Source organism: Cygnus olor, chromosome 1 (genome assembly GCF_009769625.2).
Source record: "Cygnus olor isolate bCygOlo1 chromosome 1, bCygOlo1.pri.v2, whole genome shotgun sequence".
Lineage (NCBI taxonomy): Eukaryota > Metazoa > Chordata > Aves > Anseriformes > Anatidae > Cygnus > Cygnus olor.
Genome location: NC_049169.1, coordinates 18,786,825 through 18,813,997, shown reverse-complemented (window position 1 = coordinate 18,813,997; position 27,173 = coordinate 18,786,825).

Sequence of the window (27,173 nt, the reverse complement as noted above, 5' to 3'; positions counted from 1 at the left end):
ACTGAGGAGCCCAGGACTGGGCATACTACTCCAGATGTATTTTATCAGCCCTAAACACAGAGGGAAAATCACCTTCAGCATTCAGGCAACGCTCTGCTTCGTGCAGCTCTGGAGGCTGTTGGACTGCTTTGCCACAAAACTGGACAGTCAACTTGGTGTCCAACAGGATCCCCAGGTCATTTTCTGGAAAGCTGTTTTGATTGCCTCCTCCCAGCATGGCTCCAAATATGCCTAGAGTTGCTCCTCCCCAGGTGCAAGAACTGACACTTACTCTTTTCTTCATGAGGTTCCTATTAGCCTGTTGAGGTCCCTCTGAATGGCAGTAAAGCTATCTGATCTAACATACAAGAAAAAAATTCAACTAAATCTCCAGTACAGTTAGAGCATCAACTGTCTAAAACACAGTTATCAAGGGAACTGCAAGCATGCTACCAGTTAGACGTAATTGTTATAATTAAAAATTATTTATAAGTACATTTTAAAATATATAAATATTTATATATAGATATATAGATATATAGATATATAGATATACACACACACATATATGTATTTAAATACGACAGTATTTGTGTCTCCCTAAGGATTTCTTCACTGTTTTTCAATGAAGGCTGACATTTAGAAAGTTCATTTTGATAAAGTTTATTCTATAACAAACCACATACTGTGATATCAAATGTTTTTGCATTTGATAAATTTATCATCATGGATATTTATTTTTCTGTAAATCAGACCCATGAAATATAACAAGATCTAAAATGTACATCTGTCTCTTTACTTTGATAAATTAGCAATAGTGTAAGAAACCCATGCTGTGTCAATGAGAGATAATACTCTTGCAAACTGTGCAGAAAGATGAATCCCCTGAAGTTTGAGCTATTAGGTTTATGCGGGACAGAAAATATGCTCTTGTGGAATATTAACAAGATAAAATGGCAGCAGGACATATAATTCCCTGAAACTGGAGCACTAAAACAGTAGCAACAGGGAATGAGCTATCAGAGAAGCAGGGGACATGCCCTTTGCTTCCCATATGGCAAACTGATCTCACACCTGAGTAATACGTGAGATGCAAATTACTCAGTCTTGTTTTTTTCTTTCATTTTGCCGTTGCTAGAACCTGTAGCTATTTGTTGAGGTAAAATCACTGATGATTGAAAAAATATGAAAATGTTGTCAAGAAGTTAGTGAACTGACAAAAACATATCACAAACGTGTCTTTGATTAATTAATTTTCTGTATTTATCTGAATTATATCATCTAACCATAGTGGAATAAAGAAATTTACACAAATCTGAAAAGCTGTGATTATTCTGTTAGTCCACACTGGAAGAAAACAAGAATGTCCTGAAGAAAAAATATTATTTTTTTATTCAAAGTTCAAAATGTTATGGTGGACATATTTTATACTAGTGACTAGTGGAAAATCAGGAAAATATAATGCATATTTTAGGTGTATTTTTTTTTAATTATTCTTCAAGTTATGCATGTAATTATTTTAAAAATGCATGTATTTCCAGCATGATAAACAACTATAAAACAAGAAAAAATAAATCTGTTGTCTTATGTCCTTATGTCCTCCAAATCTCTTTTTAGTTACTTCTGCCTAAAAATAAAAACCTGTGGCATCAGTGAATCCTCATTTCCTGACATCATGAAAAAAAAAAAAAAAAAAAAAAAAAAAAAAAAAAAAAAAAACAATTATCAGGTAGAGCAGACCAGTTTAAAAAGAAGAAAGCCATCAGAAAAGTGATAGAAATGTTAACATAATAATTGAATAAATAATCTGTAGCCCATAATCTGAGCATTGGTTTCAGTATATTTAGAAACGACTTCTCATAAAAATACACTGTTGGGAAAATCAAAGTACATTAAAAAAGATGTGTTTCCAGATAAGCTTTTCTTGCCCAGTAGGTAGTGAGATACAGACAAAAATTAATGTGTAGAATATAATTGAATATTTTTCACTTTTCTTGACTTTGCATGCCATACTATTAATGCTGCAATTGTATGTGGGATGAGACAGAGTCACCAAGACAATACTAACAATAGTCACCAAGACTATTGATTCTGTTTGGTTTTGTGGTTACACTGGGCACGGGCCTGGAGTAGTGTAGAAGTAGAATGAATGGCTAATAGTCTTCACTCCAGAAAATGAATGAAACTGTTAATACTATTACTATTGTAGGCCTACTCTCTGAAAGACACATCTGAAAGAGAAGCTATAGAGCTGTGTAGTCACAAATATGTGTCAAGACAATGTCCATATCATGCAAGTTAATGAAAGGGATAAAGTGTCCTTCATCAATCTATGCATCTGTAATGTGACAGGAGTATGTCCATGTTCATTAGCAAATTGTTTCTTTTTGTTCTTCTCTTTTTCTGGTAATTCAAGCACAATCAAACAAGCCAAATTACAGGAGTGTCTAGAAATATATGACATAGAGACTCTCCCAAAAAACTATTAAATCATTTGAATAACATCAGGTGAAGTCACATTATTTTTGGGGGTAGGCTAGCTTTATCATTTGATCTTATTTAAACTGTAAATCTACAAACAGTTTAATGGAAAAATAATAATATAAAATGTTAAATAAACTTCATGATCTTGGAAAAGTTGCAGTCATGCATTTCATCCACTTATTTAAAACCCAGTACTTTACAGGAATGTATCACTTGTTTATTCCCAGAATAATTTACAAACATTTATAACAGAAGAAAATAAATTCTTAACTCAATACTTTTTTTATATATTTTACTACTAGTGGTTCCTTTTCTTCCCTTCTCAGATTCTAAAATTGCACCTCCTCTGCTTTATTAGTCCAAATTTATTATTAGTCCAAATTTCTCTGACAGCTTTGTGAACAGGGATGGATTATTAATCATTGTCTCTCTGACTAATTACTGTTGGGTTGTTTCTCAGATAATTAAATAGTATATGGATAATGGAAAGGCTACTGCCATGGATCAAACCCATAAGAAACAGGAAAATTTTGGAAAGATAGGGTCTGAAGGGTCTACATAGGGTCTACGTTTAAATCTATCACCTTAAGCTCTCTTCTAACACTCTGTAACTTAAAACAAAAATTCATGTCTTCTCAAGACTTGTGTAAAATATTCCAAGAGAATCACCCCCAGGAGGTGCTTATTTCTTTGACTGTAAAAGGAGTCACAATCACTTGTATGATTGATACTCAGGCATCTAAAGCATGATCAGTTGAATTCCATGCATGAGAAACTCTTCTGCACTACTTCTGACACCTAAAGACTCCTTAGCAGGTCCTTGCACAACAGGAACAGATAAAATGAGAAAAAGCTTCTGTTTTAAGTCAAATATACACAATTCTTTAGCTTAAATAGAATATGATGATGTGCCTAGATGTAAATTGAAATGAAATTTTATCATAGGCTATGATCTGAAGATTTGAATGAAAGCATCATGGTTGCTTACAGTCATAAGCCAACTATGGTATGGTAAAAAATTATCTACATGAATCTTTCATATTCATATGGAGGATTCATATGTAGATATTAAAAACAAACAAACAAACAAAAAACACCAAACAAAACTGGGATTTAAATCACAGGTTTTTTTCCAAAATTAATGCAAAAGTCTTGTAGCTGAAAAAAAAAAAAAAAGGTAATTCAAAGAGTAATAAGATAAAATATAATTTCCAATTTTAGTAATAAATGACTGGTGGTGGCTAACACTTTTGGATAAAATGCATTACAGCGTCACCAAGTTCTGACAAGATTTTGATTATAAAAAATTCTTAAGATTACTGACTAATCACTGCTGAGATTAAATCTGTCTTTATTCTAGATTCTCGGGGTATGTTTGTTGACTTCTGAATCGTTTAGTCTTTTACTGAATAGTTCCTACGTTTTAATCATGCCAGTCACACTGAGCCACTCACCTGTGCTGGACACTGACTGCATGTTGAGATAGGATTTTGTTGTACGTTCCACTCTGAAAAGTATGGCCTCAAAAATCCTTTCTTTATCCATTAACTGAAAACTGGGCTTCTGGGTTGCTGCTGCAGTGCAGTTTTGAGAACAAGAAAGGACAAAGAATGTCATAATTGTCTGCTAGCAGCAGACAATGAGGATATCACTCTGAAAAAAAAAAAAAACAAATCTCTACTGCCTTTCTTTCTGCTCTATAATCAACACCCTAGCAATCAGTCAGATGCATAGCAACTCAGAAATACAATTCAAATGATACATTTGTATAGGCCGTGAAAGCTCATTACTTGTTCTAAGAGCTTTATGTACAGAAAGGGAGAGAATATGTTGTTAAATGTTTTTTTTTGTTTGTTTTGTTTTTGTTTTTGACAAATCATTCTCAAATGTTTTGCTGCAAGTCGACAGAGAAATTTCTACTCATCCTATGCCTTCTATCCTACAGACCTCACTGTAATAATCATCTACATTTTGGCTGGAGGAGAAATAATATCAAAATATTCATCTATTTTTCTGTCATGAAGATAGAAGGACTACTCTCCTTACCTGCCTATACATACTCCCATGACTGATGTGCTTGATATCCATACACTTGGTAAACTGTATTTCTAAACAGCTACAGGATGTCTTCTACAGCTCTAACCCAATGGGGGAAAATTGTCTTTAAACTGCTGTAGTGAACAATAACTATCAAATTAGTCAAAAATCCAAAACAGGAAAACAACTGAAGGAAAATATAAGTATTTGCTATAAAAATTTATTATGGTTCCCAAGATACTTTGCAATAAGAAGATGGTATCTGTTTTTCAGGTTGATGAAAAAGCAACTAAAAATCCCACAAAACCTTAAGCTGATGAGTGTATACCTCTTTGAAAAATGTTTTGTTGTTGTTGTTTTTAAGATTAACAAATCAATGTATGCATCAATAACTTCTTAAACACATAATATTAATTTTCCTGTTTATTTTTAACTGACAAAGTTAAGCATGAGAAGGCGTTTATTTTCGTTCTGGTACATGGATGTTACACTAATATGGTTTCTCTCTTGGTAGCAATGTTTTAATGAAAATACCAACAGAATTGTGATTAGGATCACATTATTCTCAAGCCTTATTTTTTAATGTTGTGTAGTGAATTCTCCATTCATGTGGTTGCTGTATGCAAAAGTATGTGGTTGCAGAGTAGCCTGAATTTAATAGCTAGTTATAAATCTGGAGCAACTTCATTGACTTTGATGACCACAGGGGACCACAAAGATGATACGAGGCCTGGAGCTTTTCCCTACGAGGAAAAGCTGAGAGACCTGGTTCTGTTCAGCCTTGAGAAGAGAAGACTGAGAGGGGATGTTATCAGATCTTATCAAAGTTTATAAATGCCTGAAGTGTACAAGACAGAGGGATATGGCCAACCTCTTTTCAGTGGTTCATGGGGACAGGACAAGGGGCAATGGTCACAAAATGGAGCACAGGAAGTTCCGCACCAATATGTGAAAGAACTTCACAGTGAGGGTGACGGAGCACTGGAACAGGTTGCCCAGGGAGGTTGTAGAGTCTCCTCTAGAGATATTCAAGGTCCGTCTGGTTGCCTACCTGGGCAACCTGCTCTAGGGAACCTGCTTTGGCAGGGGGGTTGGACCCGATGATCTCTTGAGACCCCAACAGTTCTGTGATTCTGTGGTGACCTTATTGAGAAGAAGTGATTAACTGTGGGTTTATGAATAAGTAATTTATATTTCCATCTAACCTACAAAATGAATTCTAAAAGGTTTATTTACACACCCAGGAAAGGAAGGGTGAGACAAGGGAATTAACCTCACCTAACTGTAAGCATGTAACAGAAGCATATAAACGGTAAGCCTAATCTTTCCACAGATACTCGAGAATGGCAGGAGCAGAGAAGAGTGTCTTCCTTAAGAAGATATATCTGCCCTAGGAAGCATCCATTTTTCTTCACAGGTTATACACAAAGTCTAGAATGAAAAGTGTCATAATATAAGTATCTTGGTTGGATGTTAAATTTAGCTGATACAATTTATTCACATCATAGAATCTATGGTATAAAAGAATACATGTTAAACTGATGCTGTCTCTCAGTCTTACATCTGGAGGTTTATTGGATGCTTACGAGCACAGGTACACATTTTCTCTGGGCTTGTCACTTCATTCCTTGTATGTACTAACATCTTAGTTCAGACTCTCAGATGAAACCTGTTCATGCTATTCATGTTGATCATAGAATTCATTTCCTCAAAGTAATCTCAACTGAGTATTAAGTTGCTCAAATTATTATTATTTTTTTGATAAAGAGTTCTAACAATGGGAATAAACACTATAGAAAATGTTTTTAAAAAATACCAAACACAACCAAAAAAAATTACCAAACAAAAACAACTACAGTATTATAAATGCAAAATACTTGTTATGTCATCACTTTTTCCACTTAAAGAACGGTCTTAGTGGTGGGAACTGTATTTACTTTAAAATATCTTGTGTATATGTTGCAGCAATTAATATTCCAAATACAGGAATGATATTAGCATTTTGGGAAGATTTCTGCTAACGTCATATACCAGAAACCATTATCTTAAACAGAATTTAAAGAGCTGAGGCCAGAAAATACAAGTCTTCTTTCTTTCCAGGTGTCTTTGTCACAGAGGGCCAGACATATGCTGTATTTCCTCTGAATGTCATTGAATTGTATACACACAGTCCTTGGAATGACCTAGGGAATGCATTTTGTCTACATTCCATAGTCATGTAAAATTTTAATTACTTTGCTCCTCTTAATATATTTTTATTACAGTCATAGGGATCAAAGACCATCCTCTGTTGCCTAATAAAACACCTGATTCTGTTGTGCTACTAGCTTAATGTAGCTTTGTGAATAAAGTAACTGTTGATGTTATGAAAGGGTATGGGTTCAATTCCTGTAGAGGATTTTCTTTCATTAAAATTTCTTTTATTAACATCTACCTTCTTCTTACTGGGATATGACTAAATTAATTCTTAGTTTAAAATTATTTTTCTCATTTTTCTAATTGGTGTATCCAGAAGCCTGGGAGTACGAAAACAACAGGGAAGACATTAGAATAACAAAAGAGATCTCTAGACCATTTTTCCATTCTAATAAAAAAAAAAGAAAAAAAAAGTTATTGTTTTTTCTGAAGAGAGACCTCTAACTCATGACCTAAACTGCTAAAGTAAGTTTATAATACAACCTACAGTTTGAACTGAACAAGATTTGGGTCCTATCATACGATTAAGAATAGCAAATACAGTAGATGTATAGGAATAAGTTTCTTGTTAAAGACAGAGCATCCCATGTACTGGATAAAAGATCAGGAGTTTTCCATGAGTTCAAGACGAAATGTAGCAAAAGATTAATTAAAGTCATTGTGAATTTGTTCTGGGTCATCAATGCCAGCCACGAATATCTGTTGGGTTTGATTATGATCATTCTTTTCTATATAGGCTGAGCTATTAACTTTTGCTGTCACGCTTACTTCAATACTTTTTCTTCCAGGCCAAGAGTTAAAGACTCATTAGTTGAAAGCCCTCTCAAGTGAGTAAGCCAGAGCATTTACCTACAATCATAAATTTAAATCACCATTATCTCACACACAGTATGTTGTTCAAATTACGTCATGTCAGAAAAGATATTGCAGAATCAGAAATATTCAGGGAAAAAAAAAAAAAGTAACATCACTTGATGGAATGACTTTAGTTTGTTTACTTTTCATATATATAGTCAAATTCTAGAACCCCTTGCCTTAGATGCCTATAAATGCTTTAAGAGCTAAAAAGCTTATAAATTTAAAGAGAAATTGAATACATTAATAAAAGAAAAAGCTACAGATACTAAACATATAGGGACTTTACTGGCTCAAATAATCCCAGACCTGAAATATATTTGAAAGTATTAGAGCAAATTATCATTACATATTTTTCAGTTATATCTGTTCCTAAGCAGCTACATCTAATGTTGTTGCAGACAAGTGTTCTATACCAGTACAGCTGTTCTATGTAACTTACACAGGCCTTAGATTCACTGGTTTTCACAGGCAGGAATTCTGGCTCATATTCTAGTAGAAGATAGCCAACTGTCTACTGAACATGAAGCAAACTAGACTTACTGTACGTGAAACATACAGCTTGCCCTATATTTGACGACACTGCTCTTGCACAAGCATGTCCATCACAACACTGTAGTCAGGGCCTTTAGAACCTTGAAGACTATTTCACTTAAAACTGATTTTGGTTCAGCAAAAAAGAAAACACTTTTTTTTTTTTTTTTCTTCCTTCTTCAGGCTTCTGCCTATACCTGTACCAGCTAAATATACCTGTATCCCTTCTTCTAGGGATTTAGCTATATATATATTCAAGGCCTACTTTTGTAGAATCATAGAACTGTTTGGGTTGGAAGGGACCTTAAAGATCACCTACTTCCAACCCCCCTGCCATGGGCAGGGACACCTCCCACCAGACCAGGTTGCTCAAAGCCCCATCCAACCTGGTCTTGAACACTTACAGGGATGGGGCATCCACTGCTTCTCTGAGCAACCTCATAGGAAAGAATTTCTACTGAATATCTAATCTAAACCTACCTTATTTCAGTTTAAAAACTTTGATGTGGTCCAGCTGCATAACTTTGACTCAAACTTCTGTGAAAATTGCCAAGTTGTGGAAAAGGGTTGTGAGAAAGTACATAGAATGGAGCTGTACGATAGAAGTAAAAATACAGAAAGAGGTAAGATTGCTGATACAGGCATAGTTAGCAGTTCAAGGACAGAGGAGAAAAAACACTGACATGAAACTATATAAAATCCTAAGGGAAAAAAAAAATGTAGTGAGTCAGAAGAGGCAGCTCAGCAGCATTGAATATCAGCCCATTGAAAGCAGCAGTGGAGGACAACCTGTTTAGCCTGATTGATAACTGACAAGTATACAAAGTCCCTTCAACTACTTTGTTGGAAGTGGTGAACATATTGATGGCTAGCTGAGTAACTCCTTTGTCCTAAGTATATATCGTGTGTATTAGACATAAATATCTACCTTATGCTTTCAAATTATGTTGAAAGAAACACTGTGGAATTTCTTTGCATAAAGCAAATTTTAAATTTCACTATCTAGACTTGTTTCCTGGCCATTCTCAGATGTAATAGCAATTTTTGCATGATTTGCAATTCAAATAATTGGACTTATTTCAATTATGATAAATGCTATGCGTTTAAAATTTGGCTTGTTCCAATGAATATAAATGTTAGTATTCACCCCATTGCCTACAATAGGGTGCAATTATTTTGCAATTGCAGATACAGTTTGGAAAAGCAGTGACTGTTCAATTTAATAACAATATGGACCTTGTCTGTGGTGAGTTTACAAGTTTACAGGCTTTTTTTTTTTTTTTTATAACAGAAACTGCTCTTAAAAGTAAAATAGTGATCTTTATGCCTTTCTTAATTTAAAGGCGCTCACTTTTTGTTTTCAATCTAGAGACTACTTTTGATACATGAAGTATTAAAGAATAATTCCAGAATTATATAAATGGCTTATTTCAGAGAAGTCTTATTTCATGTTTTGATGAATATTCATAAGATTAGTTTTTTTTTTCTTTTGTTACTGTTGTTGTTTGTTTGTTTGTTTTTAATTTAGGCATTGCAACTGGGAGATATTTAAAAAGCAGCTTGTCCTGTTATATGCCAGCAGCAGATGGCAGTTTTAAGTGTCACAGAGTTTTAAGTTTCTCAGAATTTTAAGATCCCAGGATTCCCTAGTGATCACAAGAACACTTGAGGTTCCCTAGTCAGTTTGGTATGAAGACTCTCAAACATTGTTTTGATTCCCAGGTTCAGATGCACAAGGAAAATTCTGCTTTTCTCAGCTTAATTTTATCTCTACAGGCAGCATTTCGTTTTCTGTATGTATACGTAGAGTTTCAATTAACTACAGTTGTAGCTTTAGGTTTTATCTCTCCAACAGTCTAAATGATTAAAGATTTAGCAACTCTCCTTGGAGAGTTCAAAAGTGTAATTGCATATTTGACTGTCTTCTGCAAACTGTATCAGCTAAAGAGGAAGCATTTTTTCCTTTTACTGCTGAGGAAAGAAAACCGATGGATTTGAAGCCAGTAGATCACAGTTGGGATTTAGTAAACTCCATCCACAACACACATCTAGACTGCAAGATAACTGCTCTTAGCTAGTAAGTCCATTGTAGAAATGAACTGGTTTAAGAGCGGAAAACTAAGCTACATGTAGAATTTTAATTAGTCACTTCTGTTGATTATAATTGAATATTTTCCCCAGAACTTTTTATATGATCCTCTAACTTAGAGTCATTATGAAAGTACATGCCTCACATTTAAAATTCTCTGGTTTGATTTTCTTATCTTGTTTTTGATTTCCCATCCTTTCTTTTCCTTTTATTTAATTTTAATATTTTCAACACTTTGGGCCCTCAACCATGTTATATGTTGACTAAATGTCTGAAACTTTTTTAGCACAAGATACTTAAATATTTGAGTTTAGTTACAAGATTCATTAAAGCTTCCTTTTTCAGTAGTTGCATGTTCTTACAGTGACACTTATTCATTCATTTATTCACTCACATTTGGCTGCATCAGTGTTTTGTGTTTTTTTTTTTTTTTTTTTGCTTTAACAATTTATTTACAGTTTATCTGCAAGTATCACTACAATAATTACTCTCTGTGTGTTTAGCTATTGCAATCTTGTAATAGATTCTGAGACTGTAATTCATTTCTTATGATTGTATTTGCATACTTTCAGATTTCCTTGGTGTTTTCAAAAAAGAAAGAGGAAGTCAAACAAATAAACCAAAGCAAAACAAAACAACAAGGAAAAAAAAAAAACTGATGAGCTATTTTTGAGATACTTCATCTCTTGCCTTATTCCCTGTGCAGAGCTGTAGACCTTGATATGTGTTCTACACTAAGCAGAATAATATAGGTTTCTTAGGTTGAAATGTTTTCTTAATTCTCTTTTAGTTAAAAGATTGGTTTTGAAGCATCTCCTCCTCACCTGCTCACTATTTCTAAACACTTCCAAATTGTATTATGCTGTGACTATTAATAGTGTCAAATCTCTATCATCAGTAACAGAAAACTGCACATCTTCACTAATTCACTTATATGGTTTACTCGTTCATTCATAGTTATGCAGTTGGAACAGCAAATGGAAGGCCAACTGTAATCAGAGGGTTCTACTGACACAGGGGCTTCTAGGTTGGTGTTCATAAGGTCCATCAGAGGACTATTTGATTCCTCAGGGGCTTATATAAACTTCCCATCTTTATGCATATATCAGCCATCTCTGGAAGTTATCAGAGTTACACAATCACACAATTGACACAATTGGCGTGCATTTGTGCTAGTGGCCTTGTGCAGATATGGCAGACTCTGGCTGTCCTGAGTTTATCAGTTCTTGGAGAGACTACATGTCTATTTATGACCAGAGCTCATCAGTCCTTAAAAAACTGTCATGTACTAGCTTCTGAGCAGGTGCATTTCCTCTTTTGTCCCGTTGCTTTCTGGTATTTATCTATCCACACCCATAGAATCGCACAAAATTACACAGGAGCCTCTATAACACTTGCAGAGTATATTTCTGAGAAAATAATAATAATAATAATAACAAGGAGAGGAGAGCTCTTTTCTTCCTACTCCCTGATTTCAAAATTTTATGTACCCTGTAATGAAGCTCCCATCCAATAAGAACCAATATTTTTGCAGTTATATCTCAATGAGAAACAGTTTATCCATTGATGCACTCAAGACTGAAGAAAGTATCTTAGTCTTCTTTGTGAGAAAACAGAAACTTTTCAAGGTGCAATTCATTTTTCTTTTCTAATATCACCTACTGAGATCTTGAATAATTCTGTAGCCAGGGCTTTCATGAGAGATATAGGTGATCCAGCTAGGAGTCTGTTCTGCTGTGGTGGTTTTACCCATCTGAGCAGCTGTCCTCCACCGCTCTCTCACTGCCCCTCCACAAAGGGAAAGGGGGGAAAAATACAATAAAAAGGGCTCAAGGATTGAGATAAGGACAAGGAGATCACTTCCCAGTTACCATCATGGGCAAAACAGACTCAGCATAGGGAGATTAATATAATTTAATACCTATTACTGACAAGCTAGAGCAGTGAGAAACTAAAAGCAAACTAAAACCACCCACCCCACACACCCATTAACCCTCTACATCCTCCCAAAGAGTGGTGCAGGGGAATGAGGAATGGGGGTTATGGTCAGTCGTTAACACTTCGTCTCCGCCATGGTCACTCTCTTCTCCTGCTCCCTCCCACAGAATGTCGTCCTTCCCAAACTGATCCTGTGGGGGCTTCCCACACTGATCCTGTGGGGGCTTCCCACAGGCAGCAGCTCTTCAAGGACTGCTCCCACATGGGTCCATACCGCAGGGTCCATCCATCAGGAGCAAACTGCTCCAGCACAGATCCCCCATGGGCGGCAGCTCCCCCCAGACCCCCTGCTCCTGCGTGGGCTCCTCTCCACGGGCTGCAGCTCTGGCCCGGGGCCTGCCCCTGCGGGGCCTCTCCATGGGCCGCAGCCTCCTCCAGGCCACATCCACCTGCTCCACCAGGGGCTCCTCCGCAGGCTGCAGCATGGAGATCTGCTCCATGTGGGACCCATGGGCTGCAGGGGGACAGCCTACTCCACCAGGGGCTTCTCCACAGGCCGCAGGGGAACTTCTGCTCTAGTGCCTGGAGCACCTCCTACCTTCCTTCTGCACTGACCTTGGTGTCTGCAGGGCTGGTTCTCACTGCTCGCTCTCCCAGCTGCTGTTGTGCAGCAGGGTATTTTTTTATTATTATTATTATTTTATTTTTTTTAAATATGCTCTCACAGAGGCCCAATCAACATTGCTCACTGGCTCAGCTCTGGCCAGTGGTGGTATTCCTTTTGGAGTCGGCTGGAACTGGCTCTTATCTTACATGGGACAGTTTCTGGATTCTTTTCACAGAGGCCACCCCTGCAACCCCTGCTACCAATGTGCCTTCTACATATGTATCATCTGACAGATCATTAATTAATGTATATAAATGCATTTACCTTATTAATAAATATAAATATCTGAGGGGAGGGTGTTGAGAGGATGAAGCTGGTCTCTTTTCTGTTGTGCACAGCAACAGGACAAGAGGCAATGGGCACAAACTTAAGTACAGGAAGTTCCAGCTGAATATGAGGGCACTTACTTCTTTACTGTGAGACTGGAACAGGTCTCGCAGAGAGGTTGTGGAGTCTCCTTCTCTGGAGATATTCAAAACCCACCTGGATGCCATCCTACGCAGTGTGCTCTAGGTGACCCTGCTCAGCAGAAGTTTGGACTAGATCTTCAGCGGTCCCTTCCAACCTCAGCCATTCTGTGATTCTGTGATTTTGTCCTGTTGAAACAGTTTATTTTTCTCTAAATAAATACTTGATGAATTAGAGAAGGCAATCAAATAATTCAAACAACAAACTTAGATATGAGGAGCATGTTAAAATCCTCACCAATGTGAGAATTAGTGGAAAACCATCCTTCTGTCATGGTATGTGTCATACGTTGTATGTTTTCGTATTGTGCCCAGTTTATGAGTAATGGGAACATCATTAACATCCCTAACATTGCTATAATTAATAACATCAACATTACTATCAATAGTATTGATATTATTCATAATATTCTGAATTCCCTGAAAGAATCCTGAGATGAATTAACTGCAAAACTAATTGTGCCTATTTTGTAGCTATAGAAATAAAAATAATAATAAAATAATAATAATAAAAAAGTTCAAGAAGGCCTAGCAGCAAGAAAAGAAGGTTGCAGAGTTGCCGATAATGGACTTTTGATCAAGGCCTGAGTTTCATACATGCATTACAACTCAAAGTTAAAAGACAGTGATCAGAGAAATGAAGAGATATGGGTGTGGTGAGATGGTACTCTGACCTACATTGGCAATAGTAAGTGATTTACACAGTCCAGAACAAAAGCAGTTAATATAAGTTACCAGGTGCTCCCACTCAAGGCATAATCTACATAATCTGTGGCATAACCTGTGTCATCTAGTCCCTCCTTATGGAACAGGTTTGCATTGCTCCATTCAAATTGGGTGCAACAACCTGAAACAATACATGTTTGAAAAGGCAACATGTCTAGCTTTATTGGTCAAACTTGGTCTACTGGCCAAATTAGGCTACAAAATTCACAGCCAAGGTATGCAATAAGTATAAAGTTTGAGAGACCACTAATTGTAGACCTTTAGTGGCTGGACTGGAAGGGCTGCCCGTCAAAGAAGATATCTTGATGGAGAAATATGAGACCAGTGTGCAGTAAGGATTTGGCTTTTAGTATCTTTGGGGTAAGAGGTCTAATCAACTTGAGCTTTAGCCATTACTTAATGCTTTATTTTTCCTGTTTGTTATTTGTTTAAACCTTTTGCTTATCACTGGCAAAACTAGTCTTTGATTTCTACAATAAATATGTAAGAAATTTCTACAATAAATCTGTAATAAAGCCTACCATACCTGAAAAGGCAATAAAAGTTGAGATTCTTTTTCTTTACTAGCATATAATTATTTCCACAATGTTATATCTGGCCATAGTGCTGATGGACTTTCCACAGAAAGAATGCTCAATGATAAATTTGTAAGCTGAAAGAAATGAAACCATTACTCAGAATAGAAACAGTAGCTCTAACAGCTGATGGGTCAGTAGCTGCTTGCAAAGCTTCTGCTAAACAAGCAGCTACAGTCACCATTTATTTATTTATTTATTTTAATTTATTTTTGACTTAGGTGTTTTCAAGAGGTAGAAAAACACCATACAGTTATACTATGGACCTTCTTACACAAAGAGTTAGTGCAGAGTTACCCAAGATGTGTATTTGCAGTTCACTAAACATCTCACAGTCACTGGCTGCTACTTACACCATGCAGAAGCATTCTAAATGTCATAGACAGATATTTACTATCAGGGGCACTGCACAGTACCTACTGTGTTATGCTTTACCTTACACTACAGTTGTTTACTTTATAGTAACCCCCCAATACTGATAGATTATCTTTACAGGTCGACAGAAGATTAATGACTTTTTTTTTTTTTCCCCTTAACATAGAGCAAGTGTGAATATTAATAGACATAAAATTTTGACATCAATGAACACAACTGTGAGCACAACATGGTCCTGGTCTTGGGCACTCTTGTGCACATCCATGTCCCTTGATTTTATCAGAAATGTGATTCCTATGTGGATAAATTTTAGGATTCTTTTGTAAAATAAGAATTTAAAAATTCCATTAACTCAATGTTGTGAAATGTCGCATATTCTTCATTTATGTCAATTTCAATATGGATTGAAATTTCTTAGAATTTTCATTTTCATTAATAGAATTACTATCAGCTGTTAAATCCAGCTATGAAATGCTATACAGATCCTGAGTGTTTAGGAATTGCTGGTAAGTCAGCTCAGTTATATCATGGGAAGAGTAACCTACTAAAAGGAAAAGATGAAAATTAGCACTCAAAATGTCATGCTTCTAAATAGCAAACCCCTTCTTGTTGCAGTTGCAGAATAGTATTTTGGATCCAGTCCACTCATCTCCCCTTGAAAATGACTGAGAGAATGCAGCTGCTGTCCAGTATGCTTTCTACTGGGACCATTTGTATATTATTCAAGGCAGTATGAAATTGAGCACATAACTGTTAAAGGCATTAAGCCAGGTTTACCTCTGATGTAACACTACAGATTTCAATTTATCTATAGTAAGTTTGAGGTTTTTTTATTTGTTTGCTTGTTTGTTTATTTTAGTGCTTTCTTAAACATATTTTTGGCTTATATTGTTTTCTCTATTGTTCATACTGTTCAATATAGTAAAAAGAAGCTACTGAATAATTCTAGCAAGACATTCAGCTGATGATCAGCCACAGAAAAGTTTTTTAGCCATATTATAAGAAATGTTTGATCTGAAACTTTTCAGTTACTTTTTGCTTCACAGAAAAAGAAAGAATGAACTTGTTCTTTTTCATAGATTCCTTATCTGACAACTATGAAGTAAAAATGGACAAAACATTTTCTTGTGTTGCCCCAATCAGGAGAAATAGACTAATGTAATAGAAAGCATAGTCTTTCAGCCTGTATGTATGAGAGCTCTTACATTTTAAGAGAGCAGTTATTGCCATGTATTCCTGCTGAATAAGTTCAGTGTTTCTAGAATACATAAAGTGTTTCTAAAACCTGAAGTTAAACACATATTTGGGGATTTTGCTGCAGAGCACTGACTATGCTACTCATCAGATTAAAGGAAACCGTTCTTTCCAAATGTTACGTATGAGATGGGGTGGTTGATAAATCACTGATATATGTACCAAAGTGGTTGATAAAGCACTGAAACAAAAAAACAAACAAACAAACATTTCAGTTTGTTGCTAATTTGCAAGATGAAAATGAAGACTTCAAAATAAATTTTGTGAATATTATTTTTAAACAAAATGCTCATTTTTGAATTTTAAAAGATGTATAAATAAATCTCCTTATGAATGTAACATGTAAATATGATTTAGATGTTTCCCAGATTTTGCCCCATCCATAAACTGAAAATTCTCAGTAAAGTTTTATTTAGTATGAACATTCTTATTTCTGAAATTAATAAGTTCTACCCATTATATAGATATAACAGACTAATTCTGTTTTACATCTTTAACAAAAGAAATAGTGTAATACAGTGAGCACTGAATATTTTAGGCAAAGAAAGAATAAAATTATAGTATCCAGTACTTCAGTGCTACTAATACACTTTTAAAATCTCTCCATATATTGTGGAGCACTGTTCTGTTCATTAAGAAAAAAAGTGTTTTGCATTCTTCTCAAAGATGGACTTGTTTATGTACAAACCCACTTTAACCATTGAAACTGACTGTAATAAGTTTTTTTTTTCTGATAGTAGAGATACAATAACTAGTGCTAAGTAGATTTGATCATTTACTGACACCCTTTATAATCTTCTACTCATGAAACTAAGCAGATGTCTCTGCTGTGTAATCCAAAGGCAACCTTAAATATATTTTTTTCTCTGAACCAGGAGAAAATTCTGCTTGTGTTGAGATCAACACCGGTGCATTCCAGGAACAAACAGCAAACATACCAGTTTAGCTTTGAAATACCACCCCAAGCGGTAGTAGTTCCAATAAGATTTTTTTTTTTTTGGCCCCAATTTGTTTCACAGTATTTCACTTTTTCAGTCCTGTCACATAAAAGAATGAACAAGCAGTGGGGATACTGTATTTACATGACAACTCACTTCAATGAGAGTGGTAAATTTTTATCTGAATAGGCAAATAAAAATTGAAACAGCCCTTAGGTATAAAACCTGTCTTCTACGGTGCTTTAATAATAATAATAATAATAATAATAATAATAATAATAATAATAAATGTAATGTGGTAAAAAGAAAAAGAAGAAACAAAAAGACTGATAGTAACAATGAAAATATTATACAAATATAAAATAATAGATTGAAGATGAAATAAAATATAAGTAGGAAAGCAGACATTTGTTAGAAAAAGTGAGGAAGGGTGTAAAGGGACACGTTATAAAACAGCTATGGAAGACAACCCCATATTGTCTCATCCCATATCAAATATTTTGAAAGGACAGAGGCATTTCTCAAACTGAAAGAATTCAATAAATACAACAAAATAAAATCCATAAAGTCTTGAATTAATAATAAAGGTTTCCCTGCAGCATCTGTAAAACTGCTTTGTATACCATTTTTACATATATGCTTTGTGTACTTATTTCTCTATCTTAATCACTTTTATGAAAAATCTAGATTTCAAAACAGAGCACTTCTGAACTAAAATATTTTTATATCAAGTCTGTGTTATTCAAGGATTTTTAATGTGCTTATAGAATATTTTACTTACCTTAGAGATCTGAAAAGGGTTTATTTATCTTACATGAAAGACTAGAAAAGAAGTAAAAACAAGACCTCCCTTCCTCTTCCTGTATAACCCTTTTTCCACACTGGAAAGAACGCAGCTGGCTGCTGAGGCTGGCAGTCTTACCAGTATACAGACGCAGTTTTGGAAGAAAAGATGGAGTTTCCCATTTCCCTCCTATAGCCTTTTTACTTCAGCCTTTGGGAAGAAGGTCCTCGATTCTTAAAATATATATATATATATATATATATATATATATATCAGTTAAGACCTCAGAACAACTAATCACTTTTTTTTGCAGTTAAGTATTTTTTATGAATAAAACCAATTAGGTAGTTCTGCTGCATTATTAATTATATACACTCAGGTATCCTTTTTTTTTTTTTTTTTTTTTTTTTCCTGGAGATATGATACTATAATAAGGGGGAATAAAGAAATAAATATAAGTTGTATCTAAAAATGTACATGCCAAATAAAATTGTTAAAAAGTTAAAACTATCCTGTAAGAAAACTTATCATTCAAATTGCTATGAAACTGTGCAATATAAGGCAAGGAGCAGGCCACACAGTATTCAAAAACAAACAAAAAAATGAAATAGCAAGGACTCAGTTTTGAAGACTGTTTTCATGTCACAGTTAATAAGAAAACCTGCAGCAACTCAATATTATGTTAAGAAAAACAAAATAATGTAGACAAATATATGAAATATACATTGCTACAATCATCAGGAAGAATATCTTCATTCTTGGTTCCAATGGCAAATAAAAACATCCAGACTAAAAAAAAAAAAAAAAAAATCCCAGCTGAAGTGCATTTGCCAAACAAACAACAACAAAAAAAACCAACACTTTTTTTCAGGAAGGTGACAAATTCTTTCTTTCTATTAAATCTCACTGGAAAAGATACACCTACAAAGTGAAAAAACTGCATACAAAATAACCTCACATCAAGTCTCTCAACATCTGTCAGTCTGCTACTACTTGTCGTAACATTAAGTTCAGACTATTAAACACATTCCAGGACGTTAAGACTCTTGAGTCAAGTGATCTACAAAGTGGCTGAACTCTCACAAGGTAATTGTAGAATTTACTGAAATTCTCTTATCTAAAATAAAAGAAGTGCTTTTTATTCCACTCTTATTGATATCACCCATCTTTCCTTTCCTAAGCACAACCTGTTTTCATGATACAGTTCTCCACCTTCATATTTTCTCCTACTGGCAACAATCCACTACTTTTGCAGTCTTCACTTCCTGTATCAAAAAGTTAATCAGAAACACACTGCATAAACTTGTTGGACTGTTACTTGATCTAGACTTTTCCCAATGGATATTCAACTAGATGAAATCTGATATTATCAGCATGTCAGAATTCTTCTACTTCATTAAATGAGTAGGAAAAAGGAAAAGGAAAGAGGAAAGGGGAAAAGTAGGAACAAGGAAATTCTTCTTCCTCTGTCCCAGATGAAAACTATTTAGCTCACACAGTTTACACATAATCAGGATCTAAGCACTACAGGTGAACTACAGATTCAGGATCAAGATTGTCAAAATTACAGTTGAACAGTGTTTACTAAAGTATTTATTTATTTATTTATTTATTTACTAGTATTTTTAAATGTCCTTCTGTAACTAGTCTCTCCCCTCCATAGGGTCTATCTCACATAGAAATCCTCATGATTTCTTCATACTGCTTTTCAAGTTGATCCTTTTTTTTTTTTTTTTTTTTTTCAAAATTCTCTTTGTAATTCCCTGGGAACAGTTTAATCTGGTTGGTGGTTGCCTTCATCTTTAATCTGATCCATTTGGGGAATATCTAGACTGTTTTGGGTGTCACACACACTGTTTATGCCCACAATGCTACAAGAGGTACTTGCTATGACTATATTCCTTTTCTTACTGCACAGATATTGACAGGCCTACCTCACAGGAACATTAGGCCTTTGATTTGTAGGTAATCCTTTCCTTTCCCTCATGCCTAGGCTTTTTGAATAGCTGTACATTTCTACAGGAATATACCAGTTATGTTCCCTAACCTAAGGGAACATAACTCCTAAAATTCTCTGTTATGCCAGTTAACTTATAAATTTGTTTATATGCTAAGACTTCTAGTCTATCCTGCTTATTTTAATATTATTTCTTAAACTGGCATGCATAATATAAAACTTTTCAGGAGACTGACTCACTTTTTTTTCCTGTCTGTCATAAGACTTCCATGAAGAGCAAGAGAATGCCTTTTAACATTTGCTTTTCCCCAGACTTTTAGAGTTTACACTTAGTTAAGGCCTTATGTTTCCATCCACCATTGTTTACAGTTTACAGACTTTTCCAATGAGAGTACTAAGCCTCTATGTTTGTGACATTTAATCATTTCTGCTCAGCTGCCCTTGTTCTTTCCCAGTGACATCAGCCAGCCAGTGCTGTCTTTCCCTACATGGCTCCCTTGTGTGGTGAAAAAAAATACAGGTGAAGAATACCATAAAGTACCCAGTTTTTTAATAACTCATCCACTTACAGTTACTCCCAAAAGCATTCAGATGAGTGACTGGCACAGGGTCATTGTCAGTGGGTGGAGCTGAAGCATGATCTACTCTCTCAGCAGCTGTCTCAGCACAACATCCCAGGACAGTTAGACAAGTCTGTAAAAAGGTTCATTCCTATCAGTCACTAGTGAGCAGTCCCTAGGCAGCTAGTCTTCATGTCCTCTTGAGGGACAATGAGTTTGGCAGGCTTTGGAGTTCTCTTCTTCTGCTCTGACATCAAGGTGGGATTATGCCACCAGAACATTATGATGTGTTGATTTCAGCAGTGGCAATGTGGAAAAACCCTATCTCTAATGACACTTTACACTATCTTTTTCCTGTGTTGCAATATGTTTTTCTCTGCTGCTTCTTCTACACAGTGAACTGCAGAATCTGGACACTTTTCTAGAAGAAGCTTTTGCACATACAAGAGGAGACAGACTTACAACAAGCCAAGGTGATCAGCTCCAGTGCAGGTGCATTCTGCAGCAGATCAGGAGATCACCGTACAGGGGAATTCCTGAGATGGATCTCCAGCTACTTGAGCAAGAAGCTTGAGAGAGAGCAGCTGACCAGCCACGGGCAGGGCCAGCAGGCACTCGCTACACGTACAAAAGGCTGCCTTAAGTAGCCATGGCATGGCAGCATGGCATGGTAGCATGGCAGCATGGCAGTCAGGGACTGGCACAGCAGTTTGCACAAGAGGGTGCCTCTTTGAAGGAAGGCCATTCCATTGGCTCTGTGGGAGACTCACAGTACACAAAACCAAGTAATTGGGAACTATTTCGTGACTATCTGCATTGGTTGGTGGCACTCATCCTATTGGTCTCTCAAGACAGAATAGTGCGCACTTGTCTTAGACAAAGAGCGAAGGGGAGGGGAGGAATTGGGAGGAGTGTGAGTTGACCTCTATATCAGTGATCAGCTGGAGAGCATGGAGCTCTGCCTTGGAATGTATGAGGAGCTGACTGAAAGCTTAGGGGGTTAGGATTAAAGTGAGGGCACAGACAGTTCAGATTAACCTCATGAAGTTGAGCAAGGCCAAGTGCAAGTTCCTCAGGCTGGGTCAGGGCAGTCCCGAGCACAAATACAGGCTGGGTAGAGGAATGTTTGGAGCAGCCATGATGAAAAGGACCTGGGGGTGTTGGTTGATGAGAAATTAAATATGAGCCAGCAATGTACAGTTCTGGCTTAGAAAGCCAGTTCTATCCTGTGCTGCATTAAAAGAAGCATGGCCAGCAGGTCGAGGGAGGTGATTCTCCCCTTTGACTCTGCTCTCATGAGACCCCATTCAGAGTACTGCCTTAACCTCTGGTGCCCCCAGCATAAGAATGACATGGACCTGTTGGATTTAGTCCACAGGAGGGCCATGAAGATGATCAGAGGGCTGGAGCACCTCTCTGATAAAAACAGGCTGAGATCTGGAGTTGTTCAGCCTGGAGAAAAGAAGGCGACAGGGAGACCTGAGAGCAACCTAAAGGGAGCCCACAAGAAGGCTGGAGAGGGACTCTTTGTCAGGGAGTGTAGTAATAGGACAAGGAGTAGTTTTTTTATTATTATTATTATTTTAATTAATTAATTAATTCATTAAATAGTAAATTTAGATTAGATATTTGGAAGAATTTATTTACTCAGAGGGCGGTGAGGCACTGGAACAGGTTGCCCGGAGAAGTTATGGATGCTCCATCTCTGGAGGTGTTCAAGGCCAGGTTGGACACCTGGTCTAGTGGGAGATGTCCCTGCCCATGGAAGGGGGTTGGAACTAGGTTATCTTTGAGGTCTCTTCCACCCAAAACCATTCTGTTGATCAGACTTATATGTGAAGAAGAAATATTATCAGTAAATGGAAATCTTTTTGGTTTTGTTACACATGCTTTCTTCCCTCAGATTCCCTCTCAGAATTTACCTGTCTGCTGTTTCTGTTAGCTAACCTCATGATTTACTATTATGTAATGTTAAAAAATATTTAAAGATGTGATCAGAACTATTTATAATTATAACCAGTGTAGAGATGGAATACTTAGCTTACTGTCACCAATATTTTATCACTCTGATGAAAGTAACACGGTTTTTGTAGAGATGGAATACTTAGCTTACTGTCACAAATATTTTATCACTCTGATGAAAGTAACACGGTTTTATTGCTTACAAAATTTGGTCTTGCATTTTTTTCTTTGATTTTAATATTTTGGGTATTCATTCTGGGTTGGCTTTCTTGGATAAAGAAGTTTTACTAGATAAACAGTGGTCTTATAGACCACTAGGTCATAGACTTTTCCATGAAAATTTGTTTTTGTTTTAGCTCACATATTTCTGTAGAAATTACTGAATACTAAAAGTATTATAAAGTTAAACCTTATTAGTATGGGTAGCTGTGTCAAAACTGAAATTAAAAACCACAGTTTCAGTATCTCATGTAAGATCTGTCATTCACTTTTTCGTGCTTATAGTATAGAATAATACTAATATGACCAAAAAAAAAAAAAAGAAAAAAGCTTAATTTACTAAAGCACGTTTCATTTTGCTGTTAGATTATGCTGTTATACCTCAACAGCTAAAAGAATAATTATAAGAATAAAAGAAATCATTGAAAATACTGTAATTTGTCAAGTTAAAAGCATATTTTGTTATTTTAAACACTGAATATAAAATGAAAGCCATTTGTCTTTTTAACTATATGCTATGTTTATGCTGAAGTAAGCAACCCACAGGAAGCCTCATGGGCAGAAAGAGAATTTCTAAAGTTAAAATGTGTCCTTAGACTATTAATCTGGAAATACCGGAGGTTCTTTGAAGACTTTGAATTATACATGTGAAATTATATTTAAATTACTTCACATATTTTTAATTCACAATGTACATATTTTTAATGCACATATGATTTTATTGTATTCCTGTGACAGATTTTTATTATTAACCTCCATTTTTAGTCATGCCTAACTTAGCCACAGAAGTGCCATGTGATAGGACTAGCTATACACTGAAATCCTTTTCTCATTCATTTGTTTCTGTTTTGTGAATAAAAACATAAAGTGATTAAAATGTTATGTAAAAAAAAAGCATTTGGGTTATGGTACTTTTTCAAACAAAACACCAAATTTTCCAAAGTGCATCTGTTATATACATGACAAACACTTTATTTTACAAGCATCTTTTAGTCTAATCCTTTTCTTATGCCACAGGAGTAATTCTATATAAGTCATGTTCCTGTAAAATGGGATTTGGTTTTTCATGAAGTTTTTACTGGCAGAAGTGACAGGTATTTAGAACCTTCAGAACTGACTGTAAAGGCTCTTGTTCCATGTTGTGTGATTTCCCCCTGCATCATTGTTGGGATGTACTGCTATCAGAGTTGTCTTCCAATATCACTAATTTTACTCAGATAACACATTCGTATTTTCACACGAGAACATGAAGAACACAGTGGACAGCACAGCTGCTCACCTTCTGTGGTTTCCTTCATTCCCTAGTTCCCATTGACTAAGGGCAATGACATCATGTTTCACTGTCAGAAATAAAAACACAGTAGTTAATTTGTAATGGAGCAAAGCGAAGCCCACACTTACCTTAAAAGAGTATCTAGAAAATACTCTGAGCATTTTTTACTCTGAGCTTTTTGCTCACCCTGCTCTCGTATATCTGTGTTGGAAGGGACATATACTCTCACACACTAAAAGCATGGGAGACCCCAGACATGAATGTGGTTCAGAGGCAGCATGGAGCTCCTTCACATGGAGCAGAAAGCCCTGTATATCATGGTATAACAAATTCAGACGTGACTTCATCCACTTTTCCTCAGCATGTCAAGCACCACTTACATTCCGTGTTTCTGTTGGGGTTAAAAATGGTAAGATACAGCGGGTAGAAAGGGGAGGTTGATTCAGAACCTCAGGAAAAACTAAGCAGTAATTAATCATTAAAGAGCAGCTTACTCTTAAAAAGACTGAAGAGTTGGTGGTGGAAGGTCCATGGCCTGTGACAAAATGGTGTTCCTTCAGTGGGATTCACCACATAGGAGACTTGTTATTGTAGCAAAGGGTGAGCCCAGGTAAATGAAAGAGGTACTAGATACTGAGCTGTACTGAAAGCAGTAAAGCATAATTCCTGCTAGGAAAAATTTGTAGTCAAAACAAACCAGACATACATGGAAACAGATGCAAAGAAGTTTTCTACAGGGAAAAAAAAAAAAAAATCTAGTTGGGATTTACAAAAATAACTGAAGGGATACAGAATGTTACATCAAATTTATTTACATGTCAAGGTTAAAAAACTTTATTCAGTATTGTATCAATTCAAATGGCATCACAACCACCAAGGACCTTATTTATTTCCTTTTCATCTTTAAGTATAGATTCTAGCAGAATATTTTAAATGATATTAATAAATTGTTTCAAAATTAGCCTCCATGTACAGAGAGCATTAGACTTTCCTATGCTGCATCTAACGCCCAAACTAAAACAGCAGCAGTGTCATTGATCTAGAAGTTAAATGTGCCATTGCTGCAGATCCATTCACCATTCATGGCTTAGACTTCAATTTTATTTATTGTCAAGAAAATACATTTTGTCTATAAAAAGAAACAAGTATCGATAAAATGCTACAGTTTTAATTATTATAACCCACAATATAACATCCTTTTAATACACTCTCAAAGCAATTTTCCCAGTTGAATTAGCAAGAGATAGATTGTTGGTAGTGTTTCTTTTTTTTGCTTTTTTTTCTCTCCTTTTCTGATTTCTGTGTACTTTATCCTCAAGAACAAAAATTAAACAACCTTCTCTTACCCAGATAAATTCCATCTAGTCCCCAAAGACAGTCCAAGTAAATTTTATCAGGAATATTTTTATGATCCAAGTGATCTTTCAGCCATTTGGAACAGCAAGTTAATACAAACAATAATTTATCAGAACAAAATGTAAATAAACCCATGAATAAAAAGCTTCAATAAATACTTTACAGAAAGAAGAAACACAGATCTGGCTGGAAGTGAGAAAGAAACATCAGGGTAAACTTAACCTAAAGCAGTCTTGTACAAAAAGAAAAGATAAACTGGAGGAATAGGAATAATATGCTTTACAGAGGTAAAGTTAACAAAGGTAGGACAATGAAAGAAGTTGACAGCTAGGGAAGAAATTAGCAATTTAAGGTCTGAAGACAATTGCCAATGAAGGCAAATGAAGTATGGGAAAGCTTTGCCAAGGGAATAAATGCAGGTGATAAGCGATAAGGCTAAAAGTGAACAGGAGGTTGAGTTGAAGGGGGCATATGACCTGTGGCATGAATGCAGAAGCATGCATTAGACTGTGCAGATTAACAATGCTCAGGAAAAAAAGGAAGTTAAAATCAATGTAATTTGAAGTGGTCATTAGCATCATCCAAGATGTTCGCAGTGGTGCAACCAGAAAGGAAAAGGCCAAAGCTGAAGATTATATCTGAGGTAGCCTGCAGGCGGGAGTTAATCAACCAAGGTGGATTTCAGATTAAAGCTGTTTAATGGGTTGAAACAAGAAGACTGGGCATTAAACGCACTCAGAAACTCACAAACTGGAAATCATTCCGAGTTTTCAGATAAACAGCAAATAAATTTGCAAATGCTAATGCAAATTTTAGGTAGTTTACTTTGGAGAACCTATTTGAGACTTTTAAAGGAGTTTAAGGTTATTGATGTTGTAATTTTAGGGAAAAGGTGGAAGAAATATCTAATTTGTGTGTCACATGCAATTCTAATGCATTTGTTGAACTGTGGAATTTGTGAGATATAATAATGAAATTTCAGCTTGTCATGTTGTTAAACTGGTGTAGCCAGATATCAGTGCTGTGAATATGTGTGCATGTTCTGCACTTAGGACATTAATTTCCCATGTGGTCCAGGAATTCACTAGCTAGTCATATATATCAATGAGGTAGTTGACTGCTGTGAGACATCTTGGTGATTGGCTGAAGTGCTATCTGCCTTCACAATAAGGAATTGAATTAATTGTTGCAGGGTCTCTCCAGGTTGGGAATTTTGTACTGTTCTGAAGATTCCCTCAGTGCCTGGAGTTAATTGTACATTGCAATGTGCAATTGATTAAGATTCTGGGAGAAAAGCTGGACTTTCTGGAGACTCCCGAAGAGTCTACAATTACTGCAGTATTGACCAAGTTATACATCAATAAGACACATTTGTACATAGTTTACAATAATAGCAATGGGGCAGATCATTCCTGTGCTGGAGTGGTCATGTAGGAGCATGAACCAGCTGGTTATGAGTACTCAGGTTGAAAACTGAGCATAGCAGCATGGGGGATCTTGTCCAGTCCAGACACTGTTGCAAGGACCTTCCTAACAGAGACTCCTCTCACCTTCTGGATAGTGAACTCTACCAGTAAGAAGTACCAGCATGTGAGCAGAACAATCCATTTGGTTCGGCTGAAGTTCTACTAAGGAAAAAGATGGCAGTTGAAAATGCTCATAAGACCTGATTTGTCATCTTCTCTGGGTTGAGCTGAAGCATGAAGCAGTGAGTCAGTAAAGCTCAGAAATCCTTCAGTGACATAGCAGCATTATTAAATGGGAGTTATAACAGAAGTACAGGCTGTATCTCAGATTCAAGACCACTAAACCCTCCCTCACTCTCTGAGTAGAAAGCAACACAGAGTTATGCCATTTCCTCCACCTGATGGTTGTTGCAAAAGGGACAAGGTCTGAGGAAAGGTGGATCAATTGGATGATGTTCTACTATAAAGAGGAAGGAGAAACA